The 16830-nt window shown below is 43.0% G+C and overlaps 1 protein-coding gene across 2 annotated transcripts in view; it reads left to right on the top strand.

Annotated features, from left to right (window-relative positions):
* LOC133062397 (uncharacterized) overlaps window positions 1-16830 on the top strand; it is a 191263-nt gene that overhangs the window by 6134 nt on the left and 168299 nt on the right. The gene's annotated exons all lie outside the window — the stretch shown is intronic.

The following is a 16830-nucleotide window of genomic DNA, read 5'->3' as shown; positions in this document are numbered from 1 at the left end:
GCCATTTCCTCCTCCAGGGGATCTTTCCAACATAGGGATTGAACCCTCATCTCCTGCGATTTCTGCATTGCTAGGCAGCTTCTTTACCACTGAGCCCCCTGGGAAGCCTGACATTTAGGGACATAGCCTGTGCTTAGTCACTCAGTTGTGTCCGACTCTTTGCGACCCCATGGACTGTAGCCTGCCAGACTCCTCTGTCTATGGGATTTTCCAGGCAAGAATACTGGAGTGGGTTGACATTTCCTTCTCCAGTGGATCTTCCCAACCCAGGGACATGGTTCCAGTTAAATCAAAGGCTCCCCTTACCATAAAAATCATCTCCATGACTTTTAAAAAGCTAATTTTAAACATAAATTTACTTTAGCTATTTTAATGTTTTTAAAGTGTACAATTCAGTGGCATTAAGGGTATTTACATTGTTCAACAACCATCACTATTATCCAACTCCAGAACTTTTTCATCTTCCCAAACTGAAACTCCATACCCACTAAACAATAACTCCCATTCCCACTCCCCACTCTAGCCCTTGGCAACCGCCATTCCATTTTCAATGAATTTAATCTCACGGGACATCATGTAAGTAGAATCATACAATAATTGTCCTTTTGTGTCTAGCTTATTTCACTTAGTGTAATGTTTTCAAGGTCCATTCATGTTGTAGCCTGGGTCTGTATTTCCTTCCTTTTTAGACTGAATAGTACTCCATTGTATGTATATGCTACATTTGTTGTTATATATGGATATTTGGGTTGTTTCCACCTACCTGTAAGATTAAGTTCTTTAAGCAGTCCCTGAACAGAGCTTCCTTCCGCAGAAGTGGGCGATGACTTTGGGATTTATTTTAATTATATTTGAGTTGATAATAGAAAATCACCAATCATCTCATTAAATCAAGATGTGAAATTGGATTCATTCAACTTTAGAGAAAAAATTCTTCTTAGTCCCCATGTCAAGTGGATTTGGATAGCAGCAGTTTTGAACTTGATTGGAGGGCTTGGTCCCAGGAGCTAACTGGTGATTCCTGGCAGGAGAAAGTCCTTTTTGATTTGGGAAGGGTCGAGGGCTGGCTCAACAGAAGTTCTCCTTAGATCTTTGCAAAGCCTCAAAACAGTTGGGTAGAGAGATGGAAAAGTTAGTAGGATATTTGGAGATCTAGGCTCAGAAAAACATGGAGAAGAATTTGGGTGTTTCCCAGGGACATGCTGCTTTGGAGGCTGCTCTTGGTACTCAGTTTTGAGTTGGAGAGAAGAGATTTAGAAGAGGACTTCGGTGGAATGAAGCTTTTAAATTGTGGTGTTGGAGAAGTCTCTTGAGAGTTCCTTGGACTGCAAGGAGATCAAACCAGTCCATCCTAAAGGAAATCCATCCTGAATATTCATTGGAAGGACTGATGCTGAAGCTGAAACTCCAGTACTTTGGCCACCAGATTCAAAGAACTGACTCATTGGAAAAGACCCTGATGCTGGAAAAGATTGAAGGCAGGAGGAGAAGGGGAGGACAGAGGATGAGATGTTTAGATGGTATCACCAACTCAATTGACATGAGTTTGACCAAGCTCCGGGAGTTGTTGATGGACAGGGAAGCCTGGCGTGCTGCAGTCCATGGGGTCTCAAAGAGTCGGACATGACTGAGCAACTGAACTGAACTTGGTGGAATGGGGACACGTGGAAACTCTGAGCCTGGAGGTTAGCTCAGCTTCCCACACCATCCTTTTCTCCTTCCCGGAAGACTTTGGTTCAGAGAAAACAAAAGTAATTTTGACTGAGCTATTAGGTTGGAATAGTTTCAAGGAAAATTTAATGAGGTTTCTTCCCCTTCCACCAACCTCACAGAAAACAACCAGCTTTATCTTGTGAATCTACCGATTCTCAAATTGTGCCCTTCCGTGTCTTGAGGTGCTGCAGTGCACTTGCAGGGTGCTATGAGATATTTTAAATTTTAAAGGAAACAGAGCTATACTGTGGGATGCTCAAGAACCACTAGCTCGAGGTGTTCATAGTTTCAACATTAGATCGTGCTGCATTCCTTTAATGATGTCATATCTTTGCGGAGCTGGGTTTTTGGTGGCTGCAGTGGTAAAGCCGGTCATTAGATGGAACCAGCGTGGAGTAGGAAACGAGGGGAGCAGTGTCCAATCCGATTCCAATGTTTAAGAAGCTGTCTCGTGTGCAGTAGGTGTACACAGTCCATGAATAAGTGATTGTGATCATTTAAGAAGGAAATTAATTTTTTTCAGTCTATTCATATTATTCTTTTAAATGGCTATGAAATTACTAGGACATAACTAGTAAGTTGTTTGAACTCAACGACTTAACAAGTGTTAACTGTTAGGTATTTCTTTCATTTCAGGGGTGCCATGAAAAATTACTGAGACACCCCTGGTGCAATGTATCAAGAGATTTTGAAAATCTTTGCTTTAGTACATCAGAAAATTCTCAAAGTTGTGTGTTTACTTTTAAATACATCAAATATGGAGATGGAGATGAGATGAAAAGAAAGAGAAGCACTTTGGATATTTTTCTAAAGTAAATAGCTTTAATTTTTCAATTATAAAATTAATATGCATTGATTATTTTAAAAATCCAAAAAAGTACTAAATAAAAATAAAAACCTCCGTATTACTGCCCTCTTTTACCCCCTCCCCTGCTAGAGATAACAGGTCATAACATCATGGTGGATATTCTTCCAGACTTTTACTTTTCCCGTGAATGTTTAAGAATGTGCTGCATGCATGCTAAGTTGCTTCTGTCATGTCTGATTTCTTTGTGACCTCATGAACGGCAGCCCATCAGGCTCCTCTGTCCATGGGATTCTCCAGGCAAGAATACTGGAGTGGGTTGCCATGCCCTCCTCCAGGGGATCTTCCCAACCTGGGGATCGAACCCGTGTCTCTTCCATTTCCTGCACTGGCGGGCGAGTTTTTTTATCATTAGCCCCACCTGGGAAGCCCAGGTAGATTTTTATAAAAATCAGACCATAGAAATTCTATTTTGCTTATTTCTTTTTAAAATTCACTGTATTGCACCTGTCTTTCCACGTCAACATGAACAGAGTTGTAATCACACATAATGCATATATATTTATTTTAAACAGATTTACAAATACACTTTCAAGGGAGAAAAGCCTTTCAGTTCTAAAGACAATATTACTGATTGTAGGCTGACTCCACCATTGAGAGTAGCTCAACCATGCCCCCCTGTGGCCTAGTGCAATACTGAACATTTTTCTTCAAATCTGTGTTTAAGGCCTTGTATTCTGACATGGAGGATACAAAAATGAATGAAATCAGATCTTTTTAAGGAGCTTACAGTCTGTTAAGAGAAGATGAAATATATAGTTAAATAACTATGAAAGGGAATACCATGTAATTAAGTGTATCTTAAGAGAGCTAAAATTAAAAATCCTGTAAGAGGAAGGGGTTGGTTCCATCTTTGAAGATTAACGACTTCATGGCAGTAACAACAATGATAACAGATAATATTTATTGAGTGCTTATGAACCGGGAACTGCTCTTTGCACTTTTTATAGAAAAGATGGAATTTCTCTTCTAAGCCTTTAAGCATGGATCGAATCTTGTCTTAGAGGGTTGAAGAGGAGATGTAATGAGGGCAGGGGACAGTACTCCAGGTGGGGGAACTGCAAGCTCAGAAGAAGGGAGTCTGTACTAAGGGGGTGGGCCTTGCAGATTGCTTGGAGTGATGTAGGAAAAGGGAAAAGTGCCTTGAATCCCAGACTAAGGAATGTGATCTTAATTCTGTTAACAGGCGATGGGAAGCAATGATTCAAGTTTTTTGATCAGGGGAGTAATTTTATCAGAGCCGGACTTTGGGAAGATTAACTTTTCAGCAGTGTGAAAAATGAGAGACTCAGGGCAGAGGGGCCAGTTTAGAGGCTACTGCAATGGTCCAGGCAAGATACAATACCACTCTGAAGAGGTGCAGCAAAAGATGGAGAGGAGGGAATGAATCTGAGCTTGGTTAGAAAGCCAGCAATGACAGAATGTCTTTCTAGAGTTTGACATTTTTAATTTTAATATAGAGAAGCACAGTAACATTTGGTGAACTTTGAATGGAGGTCTTCATACCCAGTGGATTTATTTCTACATGAACTAAACAGATTGATTCATCAGCGGTCGCATGCCGATTTCCTCCCTCTCCTCCAAGAAACTGGTTCTCTTCAGGACACCAGGTAGACCACTTGATTCAGCATCTCCTCTGGTAATTTTGGCAGGGCTCAGGTCCTCTGGTAGGGCACACTATTCCTAGTCATTCTCTAAGTTTGCGATGGTAGCATAGTATTTGGAGAATGGTGTCACAAGATTTTTTTTTTCCCCAAAGAATATAAAACTGGAGGGAATCTGCTGAGCCTAAGCAAACGGGATTTGGATTAGACCTGAGGAGTGGAGTCTGAGGATGGGAGCTATCTGGAATTACATGATCTCGGGGGCGGCCGCACACTATTCTGTGGCCACTTAAAAAGATGAGACAGTTAATCATGATGATTGGCATTTAGTGTGTCTTCCAATATAATTCATTTTAATTACATTTATAAATGCTTATAAAAGAAATCCTACCTTTAATATTATTCACACCTAGAGCAGTGATTCTCAGAGTGAGGTCACTAATTCATTGGTGAGCCATCTGATTCTTCTTGATGGGTTCAAGCCTGTCCCATAAATGTTGTTGTTGTCATTGTGCTCAATTGCTCAGTTGTGTCCGACTCTTTGCAACCCCATGGACTGTAGCCCACCAGGTTCCTCTGTTCATGGAATTTTCCAGGAAAGAATACTGGAATGGGTTACCATTTTCTCCTCCAGGGGATCTTCCCAACCCAGTGATCGAACCCTCGTGACTTGTGTCTCCTGCATTGGCAGGCGGATTCTTTATCACTGCGCCACCCCATCCCATAAATGTTTAGGGTGTTATTTTACAATAACGAGTAAGACGCATAAGCTCACATTTACCTCTTATAAAAATAATGATAAATGGATGAGACAGCTTCCTTCCAGGTCTTTCTTATCACGGACTTTCCTGTGCCCACGTGGGCATATCCCTATGGAGTCTGATATAGAGAGAAGTGATTCTTTTGTTGTTGTTGTTGTTTATTTATTTATTTACTTTGCTTTCGGCTGTGCTGAGTCTTTGTTGCTGTGCGGGCTTTTCTCTGGTTGCGGTGAGCAGGGGTTACTCTCTAGTTACGTGGGCTTCTCATTGTGGTGGCTTCTCTTGTTTCCAAGAATGGGCTTTAGGGCACCTGGCCTTCAATAGTTGTGGTTCCAGGGCTCTAGAACACAGGCTCAATAGTTGTGACACAGGAGTTTAGTTGCTCCACACTATGTGGGATCTTGCTGGATCAGGGATCGAACCTACGTCTCTCGCATTGGCAGGTGAATTCTTTATCACTGAACCACCAGGGAGGCCCTGGAGAGAAGTGATTATTTTCATGCTCCTTGTGCATTTTTCCAGTAACCAAGGAACATCTCTGTACTTCATCACTTTCGTTCAGGCACTCAGTTGTGTCCGACTCTTCGCAACCACATGGACTGCAGCACGCCAGGCTTCCTTGTCCATCATCAACTCCCAGAGCTTGTTCAAACTCATGTCCATTGAATCAGTGATGCCACCCAACCATCTCATCCTCTGTCTTCCCCTTCTCCTCCTGCCTTCAATCTTTCCCAGCATCAGGGTCTTTTCCAATGAGTCAGTTCTTTGCATCAGGTGGCCAAAGTATTGGAGTTTCAGCTTCAGCATCAGTCCTTCCAATGAATATTCAGGACTGATTTCCTGTAGGATGGACTGGTTGGATCTCCTTGCTGTCCAAAGGACTCTCAAGAGTCTTCTATACTACAGTTCAAAAGCATCAATTCTTCAGCGCTCAGCTTTCTTTATAGTCCAACTCTCATATCCATACATGACTACTGGAAAAACCAAAGCTTTGACTAGATGGACCTTTGTTGACAAAGTAATGTCTCTGCTTTTTAATATGCTGTCTAGGTTGGTCATAGCTTTTCTTCCAAGGAACACGCATCTTTTAATTTCATGGCTGCAGTCACCAACTGCAGTGATTGTGGAGCCCAAGAAAATAAAGTTTGTAACTGTTTCCATTGTTTTCCCATCTATTTACCATGAAGTGATGGGACCAAATGCCATGATCTTAGTTTTCTGAATGTTGAGTTTTAAGCCAACTTTTTCGCTCTCCTCTTTCACTTTCATCAAGAGGCCCTTTAGTTCTTCACTTTCTGCCATAGGGGTGGTGTCATCTGCCTATCTGAGGTTATTGATATTTCTGCCAGCAATCTTGATCCCAGCTTGTGCTTCATCTAGTCCAGCATTTCTCATGATGTACTCTGCATGTAAGTTAAATAAGCAGGGTGACAATATACAGTCTTGACATACTCCTTTCCTGATTTGGAACCAGTCTGTTGTTCCATGTCCAGTTCTAACTGTTTCTTCTTGACCTGCATACAGATTTCTCAAGAGGCAGGTCAGGTGGTCTGGTATTCTCATCTCTTTAAGAATTTTCCAGTTTATTGTGGTCCACACAGTCAAAGGCTTTGGCATAGTCAATAAAGCAGAAATAGATGTTTTTCTGGAACTCCCTTGCCTTTTCAGTGATCCAGTGGATGTTGGCAATTTGATCTCTGGTTCCTCTGCCTTTTCTAAATTCAGCTTGAACATGTGGAAGTTCACGGTTCACGTACTGCTGAAGCCTGGCTTGGAGAATTTTGAGCAATACTTTGCTAGTGTGTGAGATGAGTGCAATTGTGTGGTGGTTTGAGCATTCTTTGGCATTGCCTTTCTTTGGGATGGGAATGAAACGGACCTTTTCCAGTCCTGTGGCCACTGCTGGGTTTCCCAGATGTGCTGGCACGTTGGGTGTGGCGCCTCGCTGTGCTCCGTGGGTGCTCTTAAATATTTTCTTGAACAACTGTCTGGAGTTATACCATGTTTTAAAGATAAGCTGAATAGAGAAAACTAAGTCAGGGGTTTCTAGGGCATTTAGGTCCTAGAATTTTAAAAGATTGACATGGCCCTTTTTTTGAATGTTTGAGAATGTGCTTCTCATGGGCAAAGAGGTGTGAGTAAGTATAATATATAACATAATATAAGGCAGTTCTTGAATTTGTGGATCACTAATTATCAGGCTTGAGCTATTTCAAACTTTGCTGGAGTCATAATCCAAAACTGATTTGTCATCAGTATACAGCAGTATCATATTCCAAACCCTATCAGATTATAGTTATGTACTTTATCATTTTTTAACCATTTAAATTACATTCCTGTTAATAGAATCTATGTTTTAAAGTCAAGGGCGAATCGGTGGATTGCATGGTTCATGTCTAGTTGAGTTTTTATGGCTAATTGGGCACATATGTACTAAGCTAACCCCTCTATTTAGAAGTGAAGGATTTTACTAAAAATGAGCTTATTTTTATTACAGGCAGCTTAGTTTCATCTGCTTAAGTAGTTTTTAAAACATGAACCATTTTTCAGTACAACTGTATCTTAATGTGTTAACTGTATTTTTTAAATGCAGATTTTTTTTCTCACTAGCTTAATGGGAATTCACAGAAATCATAGCCTTTTAATTAAAGCCAATATGTTTTGGTGCCAGACATTCTGAAGGATTCCAATGAACCAAAAAAGAACACATTTCTGCACTGCAAGTGTGCATATGGGACCCTTCAGAGGCCTGACAGAAATGCCTGATGGAAGGATTCGAAACAGGAAAAAGATTAATAAAAAGAACGTCAGAGTAGGTTTCAGAATAGCTTAAATAATGTGTGTAGTGAAATAATTTTCTACACCAAAGGATGGTTTGATTGAAAAATTGTGACTCTTGCCTAGTCTTAACATTGTAAAGTCTAAAGCTAACTTCAATCCATTTCAACTAAAAAAAGAGTTATATTTTTCAAACCTAAATGCTGGTACAAGTGACTATATTTTCAGAACTAGTTCAAGCGGTCTGACAAGCAAAATTTGGTGGACAAGGGAATGGAATATTTGAAACTGAAAAGATGCTTCAAAGTCTGGGCTATACATTGTAACGGCGGCTGTGAGGAAGTCACAGGCTACATTGGGCTGCAGTTTGATCAAACAGAAAGAGCCTGGGACCAGAAGGAAGATGATTTAAATTTTAATTCCTGCCCTGTACTCAAGTATCTGTGGGACTAGACAAGTCATTTAACCTTGCCATGTTTCTGGTTTTTTTCAGTTGTAACATAGTGATTATATCTACCATAACCATCTTATGACTGCGAGGATCCTAATGAACTATTGTGTATAAAAGGCTTCTTGAAAAGTAATGCTAAAGTTTTATACAAATGGAATTATTTCTGTGGTTTTGAATAACCATGGCCAGACAGAGAGTATGCTTTATTTGTCATTGCCTTGCTCAAGTGCCTGGTGTTAAGGAAAGGTTCTATAGATAGTGCTGAATGCATGCATGAGTAAATGAATGGTTTTTTTTTTTTCGCTCGTTTTATTTTCTCTGTCAGAGACGGGTCAAAAAAATAAAACTAAATGTGTGTATTGGGATTCTTTAGAGTTTTACACATGTGCACGTACTGGTACCCATCCAAGTCCAAGCCACATGTATAAACACAAACATAATCTGGTAGACATCCTAGTATTACATGTGTGCAGGGTGTTTGGTGGAAGTTTTTTTTCCCCCCTCTGGTATTGGACTTGGCAACCAGAGCCCTAGTTGAAAAGGCAGATTTTAAATAAAGTCAGTGAGAGTTGTGGCCCCTCCCTGTCCCATCTCCATTCCTTGCCTCCCCTTTATCCCCTACTTTGGGGTAGCCTACTTGGTCCTCTACCTTCATTCACTGACCCAGTCTCCTGTCTCATCCTCAAGGCCTTCTATGGAGGTTGTGGGGGAAGAGAGAGAGGGAGAGAGTCTTTCTGATTGCAGCCTTTTGGCAGAACAAAGTTCATGATTTTCTCTTCTTTCTGAGAGGGAGAGACAGTGACTTCCTTCAACAAATTTAATGAGGGGGGGTAATTCCTTCTTGTTTGCAAGCAGGGAAAACTGGCTTTAGCTTTTCCTATTGGACATCTGCTTGATCTTGCTCGATCTGTCCCCTGGCCGGCTGGAGCAGAGAAGAGGGCTGGAGAGGCGCGGCAGGATGCTGGCGGGGACCGAGGTGGTGAGGATGCCCCAGTTTATCTTGGTCTGGTCCGCACTCTGCCGAGGGCGGTAGTGTTTGACTCTCTTGCTGGTTTTCCTACCTGTGAGGATGCCCACTGGGTGAGCAAGCATTCTGAAGAGTCACGCTTCCACCCTCAGCCTGCCCTGCAGGGGAGGGAGGTGATGAGATTCCAACTGAGTCAGTTTGACATATCAAACTGAACAAACTAGGACTCGGTGACAGGGATGCAGAGGTGATGGGACTTGCTTGAGATCCACTACTCCGGTTGAGAAGGGAGATTTGGCAGCCGTGATTAGAAGACAGAAAATAAAGCAAACCCTAAACTGTTTCATGTTTGTCTGGCGCTGAGCAGAGCGTCTTCTATAAAGTTATTACACTAATTAGAAACGGTCCTCATGTGGTTTGATTTCAATTACTTAATCACAGAATCCGGAGTCAGAGCAGAAAAGATCTTAAAGATAAGACTGCTAGGCCAGTAGGTTTCAAATGATGTTCCAGGAAGTCCTTAGTGGGAGTGGGAGCCCACGGAGGTTACCAGGACCCTCTGGGGAGGGGTGAGGATGGCTTTAGGTGGGAGGGGGGATGGAGGAGGGTAAAGATGCTAAGAAGGTACGTCCTCTGGTCTCTCTTCTCACCTCAAGCTAGAAAATATATTGCTTTTATCTACTTTCAAGGTCAGTTTTCCTTATAAGATTACTTTTGTCCAAAGAATTTCCCAGTTAGAAAAAGAAGGGCTTCCTTGAAATCCATTTCTAAGATAAGTAAACTGAAGCTCAGCCTGCAGAAGTGACAAGCCACAGTCCACAGAGCCCTGATTGGCAGAGCCAGGACAAAGGTTGTCTAGTTTTGACTCCCTGTCCTGAACTGAGGGGTAGAGTTAGCCTTGCAAATCCGAGGTGCATTTACTAAGCAGCTACTAGACAAGAGTCAGGCTGTATGGTTTTCTTCTTCTTCTTCCTAAAAGATTAATGCAGTTATTGCATCCATTTGGTGCCTTTACTGCTGGAAAAATAACAGCCAGCAGGGGCTTTCTTGGGTTACCTCGGTAAAAGATCTCTGCAAGTCAAACACTATTAACTTTAATGAAGCGGCTTTGATGGTGGGGAAGAGACAGCTGACACCACATTTCCCTAACAATAAACCACTCTGACAGATAAAAACAAACAGGCCCAAGATAACATATAGCATTTCGAGAACAGGGCCAATAATGAATGCAGACGGATGTGAGTTGGGGTTTCCTCTAGGCCGTGTCCCTCCATCTGTTGTGGAAACTTCTAAAAGGCAGGGCAGGACGATCTAATCTGGCTTTTACAGAAACCACTGCCTGGGTTATTATAAGGATGGCCCTGGGAGGAAATTTTAAATAAACTGAATCTTACCCTGGGCTCTTACTGAAACCCTCTTTGCTGTGATTTAGCCATCGGATCTGAGCGCCAGTGGTGTGTTTATCCAGTTCTAGTAACCTGGGTCATATATATACTCCTCCACCATCCCTGCCCTGGGGTGACCCAGCCTGTTGCCATGTGCTCCCTGGGGCGTGCTCTGAGCCTCCAGAACCGAACCTGTGACTGGTGAGCACTACCCATGGGGCTGCCACGGCTCACTCCCTCTTGGGCAATCCCCGTGGAGAACTCCGCCTCAAACAAAACCAGGAACAACAGCAGCACCCAAAACAATCAGGGTTAGACAAGGTTTGGTGCTGAAGCCTGTGAGAAGCAACACAGAGGAAACTGGTAGATAATTTTGAGCTCTGACATGGTTTGGTCATTAGTCATTAAATCTAGGTTTCATTTAGACAATGGTGAGGGACACATCCGTTTTTAAAGAATGTTTATTTCAGTTTCCTCACCAGACTGTGTCACTTCGCAAAACACCCTAGTGGTCCTTCCACTGGGGACTGCTTCAATGCGTGCAGTGGAGGACTGCTGTGTGCTTACTAAGCTTAGTCGTGTCTGACTCTTTGCAACCCCATGAACTGTAGCCCACCAGGTTCCTCTGTCCATGGAACTCTCCAGGCAAGACTACTGGAGTCGGGTTGTCATTTCCTCCTCCAGGGGATCTTCCTGACCCAGGGATCGAACTTGTGTTTCCTGGGTCTCCTGAATTGCAGGCGGATTCTTTACCACCGAGGCATCAGGGCAGTAGAGGAAGGATTGTTATAATTATACTTTTGAATTTGTAAATCATTTGCTACATGTATTTTCTCATTGGATCTTTACAACTTCTCTACTGATGGAGATTTTCGATAGTCTCACTGATTTGCCCAGGTTCATCCAGGTGCCCTTAGAGGCAGCACTGGATGGATTTCAGGTTTTGTTCCAGTCTGATGGGATACTCTTAAAGAGTTTTCTCCACGTCTGTGTGTGTCTTGGGAGTGGGTGTGGGGATAGTGGCTAGAAAGCAGAAGAGCCTGCCTAAATTACTTATTGAAATCCACTGGTAATTCCAAAACCCTAGTGTAGCCTTACACACGATGCCATTTTCTCTGAAGTATCTTTCCTCTCCTAAGACAATTAACAAGTTTCCAAGTACCTGTTTTCATCACAGTGATAACTGTTACTCAGCAAGTGTCCATTTTGTTAGGCACTTATGCGAATATGTCATCATATCTTTACTATTCACACCAGTTCTAGAGATGCTCTTAGTACCTGCCTGTTCTCCATAAGGAAACTGAGAGACATTAAATAACTCGTCCAAGATTGTGGGCTTCTGAAGCTGTGTTTGTCCCACTGTTCCACACCATGCTTGGGTTTGGGTGTGAACATATGGTCAAAGCTGAACAACAGGAGAAAACGAGGCCCTAAATTGATGAAACTGTACATTAATAATAAAGCAATAATAGCGTAGTTACCGTATGCCAACTCCTGTGTTAATATCTCACCCACACGATCTCTTTCACCTTGACAGTGCGCCCTGCAGGTAGAGACTCCTGTCGTCCTTCAATGCCCTCTACCCCTTGGTATTTAGCTTTAGATAAGTACCCCTCTTCCTTTGTGATCTGACCATGAAAAGATATTGTATGTTAACTGCATGTAGTTCACCCTGGATATCCTCCTCTCCCTGCAATCTAGAGACTTGACTTAAACCTGGGAGAGACTCAGACTCAACTGGAGATTCAGAGTGATCCAAACAGGCTGAACCATGCGCTGAAACCTGCAAGAAGAAAATTATACTGTTCTAAATTCAGGGCACATTTTCATTTCGAGGCAATGGAGGCCTGCTTTAGGATTAGCCCCTGTGAAAAAGATGTAGGGCTCATAAGTGTCCACAAGCTTAAGATGGGCCACCTCTGTATGAGACATGTCTGGTGGAGCAGCAGATGCAGTCCTAGAAATAGTTTTGAACCATGGATTGTCCTGGGATCCCTAAGGAAACTAAGATAAAATTTTGTATTATTTTATGGATGAAACCAGGCATCTATTTATGAGGTCACAAGATTAATTTGGAGTCCTTTCCAGGTGATGGGCAGAAATAGACTTGTTTAGGTTAAGGTCACCCTCCTTGACCTCACAGTTTCTGGTGGAAAAGCAGACCATCCCATGAGATGATGGACAGACACAGCCCTGCAATTAGAGGCTGACCAAAATGTAAAGCGGCACTAGCAGCTTTGCAAGGATTACCGCATGACCACATTCTGGCCTCTTGGAGATCCCATGACATAGTTAATCTTATTCTTACCTTTTAATAAATTGGGAAACTGAGGCTTAGAGCAGTTGGACAGAGGCTGCAGGTATGAAAATTTTAATTATACCTGGTATGACACTCTAATGCAGAGTTTGAAAGAGAGAAAATTCCCATTGCCCCTTCCCACACCCTTAGCTGAGATCAGATTTCTCTCTGATAGATTCGCTAGGAGGGCATGGGTTAATGAGGACCCTGACTGCAGGGGTGGCCAATGATCACGGGGAATTAGCTCTCACCCTGTGTTCAGGTCCCCAGGCAGCGAAGGGACTTCGGGCCCCGGGAACATATTTCCTTGTCTTACAGCGTGAGAATGCCCTGTAGGGGCCAGAGTGACCTCTGGGTTTTGTGGGACTCTGTGGGAGCCATCCGTGGCAGCCGAGGGCTGAGAGCTGCCCACTCAGATTTCTCCCAGGCACCGTTTTCTCTGTATCTCAGCCGCCCTCAGGATGCGGCCTCCAGCCTTGATTCTGGCCGCTCCAGGCTTACAGCCCAACAGAGGCCAGTGAGAGTTTGCTATGAGGGCTGAAAATATGGGAGGCATTAGGCGGGGAGTGGATTTTCCTGATAGCCTGGCTTTTCTCACCCAGTATTTTTATATGCAGATGAAATGACAGTAAAATGAACAGCCAGGCCTTGCTCAAGGCGGGGAAGGACTGCCGTGAAAAGCAGTCCCAGGCGCGTGAGTGGAGTGCTCGCTGGGGCGGCCCCTGCCCACCTGTGTAGTTGCCCAGGCAGCGGAGGAAGCCGGCGCGTCTTCAGTGTCTGAGCCTCCGCGGTGTGTTGATCCCCTTCGGCTTGCAGCGCCCCCTTCTGGCCTGGCCTGTGTCAGGCAGTCATTGAGCCCTGGTTTCCTTCCACCAGGACGGATAGAGGGCCTTTCAAGGGTCTCTTGCCTGTTACTGTTTTATGTGGACTTTGGCCCAGGGGAGACAGTCACAAGCTTTCCAGAAGTGCGGTCACAGCCATTCTTGTGATTACCTCCTCCTAGTCGCCAAGAAACTGGGCTGGTTGCGCAATTACTAATTTCAGAACCTCACAAAGCTCTGCCCTCTAGTGGGTCTTTGGGAAACATTCCAATTCCCCGGAGAAAAAGAAAGGAAGAAAGGCAATATTTAATGCTCACATGCTGAGGGTATTTTAAATAGAGTGGCCAGAGAGCAGAGCGCCTGGAACTTGACAATTGAAACCTCTTTCTGCTTCAGTCACCCTTTCTGGCACTTAACAAGTTAGGGAACTGTCCAAACCAATTTAGACTACTTTAATAAAAAACGAAATGACACATCCCTAAAAACAAAACTTGGTTTAGATTCCTTGTTCTTGCTCAGGACAGTGCCTCTGCAGCCCGTTAACTTGTAACTGTGGTTCGTTTACATTACTGACTGATAACACAGTTGATTTTTGGATTGCATCAACTTCCTCTCTGTTTTCTTTATGAAACATCCCATTGACATTTTTCATCCTATAACAAATTATCTATTTTCCTGTATGTGGAGCAGAAAATGCCTTTTGTAACATATGTATGTTAATATTTAATTTTTTTCCATTTTTTCAAAGTGAGGGCAGATCTTAATTTATATGGCAAGCTGAACTGTGTGCTCCCTTCCTAAAGTTTTTAACTTTACCCTTCAGTTGACTCTTGCCTACTCGGTGACCTCACACCCTAATTTTTCCGTTTACTTCCTGTACTGCATTTGAAGTGCCTATAAATCACATCTTAGGTCAACCCTTTCCTTAACATGAATAATATTTGTATTCTCTCTGTGCAACACAATTTTACAGCAATGCCCGTTTATTTTTTGGCAGTCTAGACTTTTATTCTTTTTTCTTTCTCAAAACCCTATTAAATTTCAAGCCTCTCTTTTAGCACTTGCAGTGATTACTGCTTTAATGCACCAACTTCTCGCCACTCAAGGCATATCTGGAAAATGCCACATGTGAGGTACTAGGTGGGTTGACCTAATTTCATATGGGCTTAAAGCAGAATTGGGCCCAGTCAGGCTGTGGTGTGGAGGCAGAAGCATGAGAAAGGATTGGTGAGCCAGACCATGGATTCTTACCTGGTACTTGGGTTGGCTGCTAACTGGGTTACTGCCCCTCCCTGCTCCACGTAGCACCCTCCTTTAATTAAAATGACATACTTTAATGATCTGTAATCATTGGTTTGTTTCCAGAAGCTATCAGGTTGCATGTGGAAGAGTCAGTGGAGCAGAAACAAGATCCACTGACCTCATCGCCCCAGCATGGAGGAGGGAAAGTCAGCATTTGGCATAGGGAGAATACATGCAGTTAGAAATTTTATTTCAATAGTATCTTCTGAGCTTGGCTTTCTATGATAAACTCTGGCCAGTTCCTTTCTTACTATTCCTCCCCCTTATGAAAAATCATTCAATTGTACCCATTTTTACTTGTGTTCTTATGAGCAGTGTGTGTGTGTTGGATGTTCTCTGTTGAAGGTCTTAGAGTTCTAGTTATTTGTGCCCTTAGATGGTGTGAAGTCAGTTTGTACCTACCCAGCAGTCGGTCAGCAGTATTTACAGATCTGTGGGAACTCAGGACTTCAGAGTATTGTGCCTTCTAAAAGTCATGAATATGGCCCAGTTTTTAAAAAAATGGAAATATAGGGACTTCCCTGGTGGTCCAGTGGTTAAAACTCCACATTTCCATTGCAAGGGGCACAGGTTTAATCCTGGATAGAGACCTAAGATCCTACATGCTGTGTGGCACAGCCCAAAGAAAAACAATAGTGTATTTGCAATATTATATTATAATATAATTGTAATTGTGGCCCAGTTTGCCTTTCAGGGAGATGTAGCAGAATGCTAAGGACCCTTCAGTCAGATGAGTTTTCTCTGGCCATGAGTATGTCACTTATCCTTTCTAAGCATTATTTTTTTTAATCTGTAAGATGGGAAGGAACAAGTGACATTGGGTGAGGATTAAATGAGGTGCATATAAAGCTCTTGGAGAAGGGAAGGGCAATCCACTCCAGTGTTCTTGCTTGGAGAATCCCATGGACAGAGGAGCCTGGAGGGCTATAGTCCATGGGGTCGTACAGAGTTGACTGACGCGATCGAGCACATATAAAGCTCTTAGTACATAGTGCTCAATAAATATCAATTATTATATTTGAGGATCGGAGATCCTTTATAGGACCAGCTTGTGTGGGATGAACCTGGACTGAGGGATCAGAAAGGCCTGAATATGGACCCCTAACTCATGCATGACTCTGGACACCCCTGTGGCCACCTGAGCCTTTATGTTCTCATTCTCTAGTGAATGACCATATCCCACCACCCCAGGGGTGTTGTGAGGCTTCTGTGAGCTGGAGGATGTACTAGGCTTGGCACTAGAACTTAACAAATGTTAGCTGGTCTCCAGATCCCCGTCTCCTAAGGTCACGTGTATTGTCTCCAATAGACACTTCAACTTTGTTTTACTTGATATGAGTCAGAGGTAAAGAAAAGACGACCCCTTAGAATGACACCCGCTCTCCAAGTTAAAAATAATCATTTAGCACTTCTTTTCAGACATCTTCAAAAGCCCAGGAGTCTTTGGCTCCACAATTTAAAATACTAACTTAACTGAAAACAAATATTGCTGTTCTGTTAAAATTCAACGCATGCACATCTTGTTACAAAACAGTGGATTGAAAGTTTTCCTAATCATTCTGCTGTGGAATGAAACTCCTTGGTTGGGAAATGGTACACAAGTTTTTGGGGCACCGAGTGCTTTGGACATTAGCAGTCTGGCTGGAAAGATGCCATCTGCCACGTACGTGGCTCGAACGTACTAGCACAGCTCTGGGCAGAATTTTTGCTTGAGAGCAGCCCAAAAGGACTTCTTTTCTTTTGTAAATAAAGAATTCAACTGAGAATCAGTGCTTTCTGGGGACTGCAGCGGTGAGAGAAGGGGTTCAGTGACATGAGATCTACATGAAAGCTGCTTTCTGTCTGCTCCACGGACAGGTCTGTGAGAAACGGACCTGCCAGAGC

This window comes from Dama dama, chromosome 1, assembly GCF_033118175.1.
Source record: "Dama dama isolate Ldn47 chromosome 1, ASM3311817v1, whole genome shotgun sequence".
In the NCBI taxonomy this organism is placed as follows: Eukaryota; Metazoa; Chordata; class Mammalia; order Artiodactyla; family Cervidae; genus Dama; species Dama dama.
This window is presented reverse-complemented; position numbering and strand designations above follow the sequence as displayed.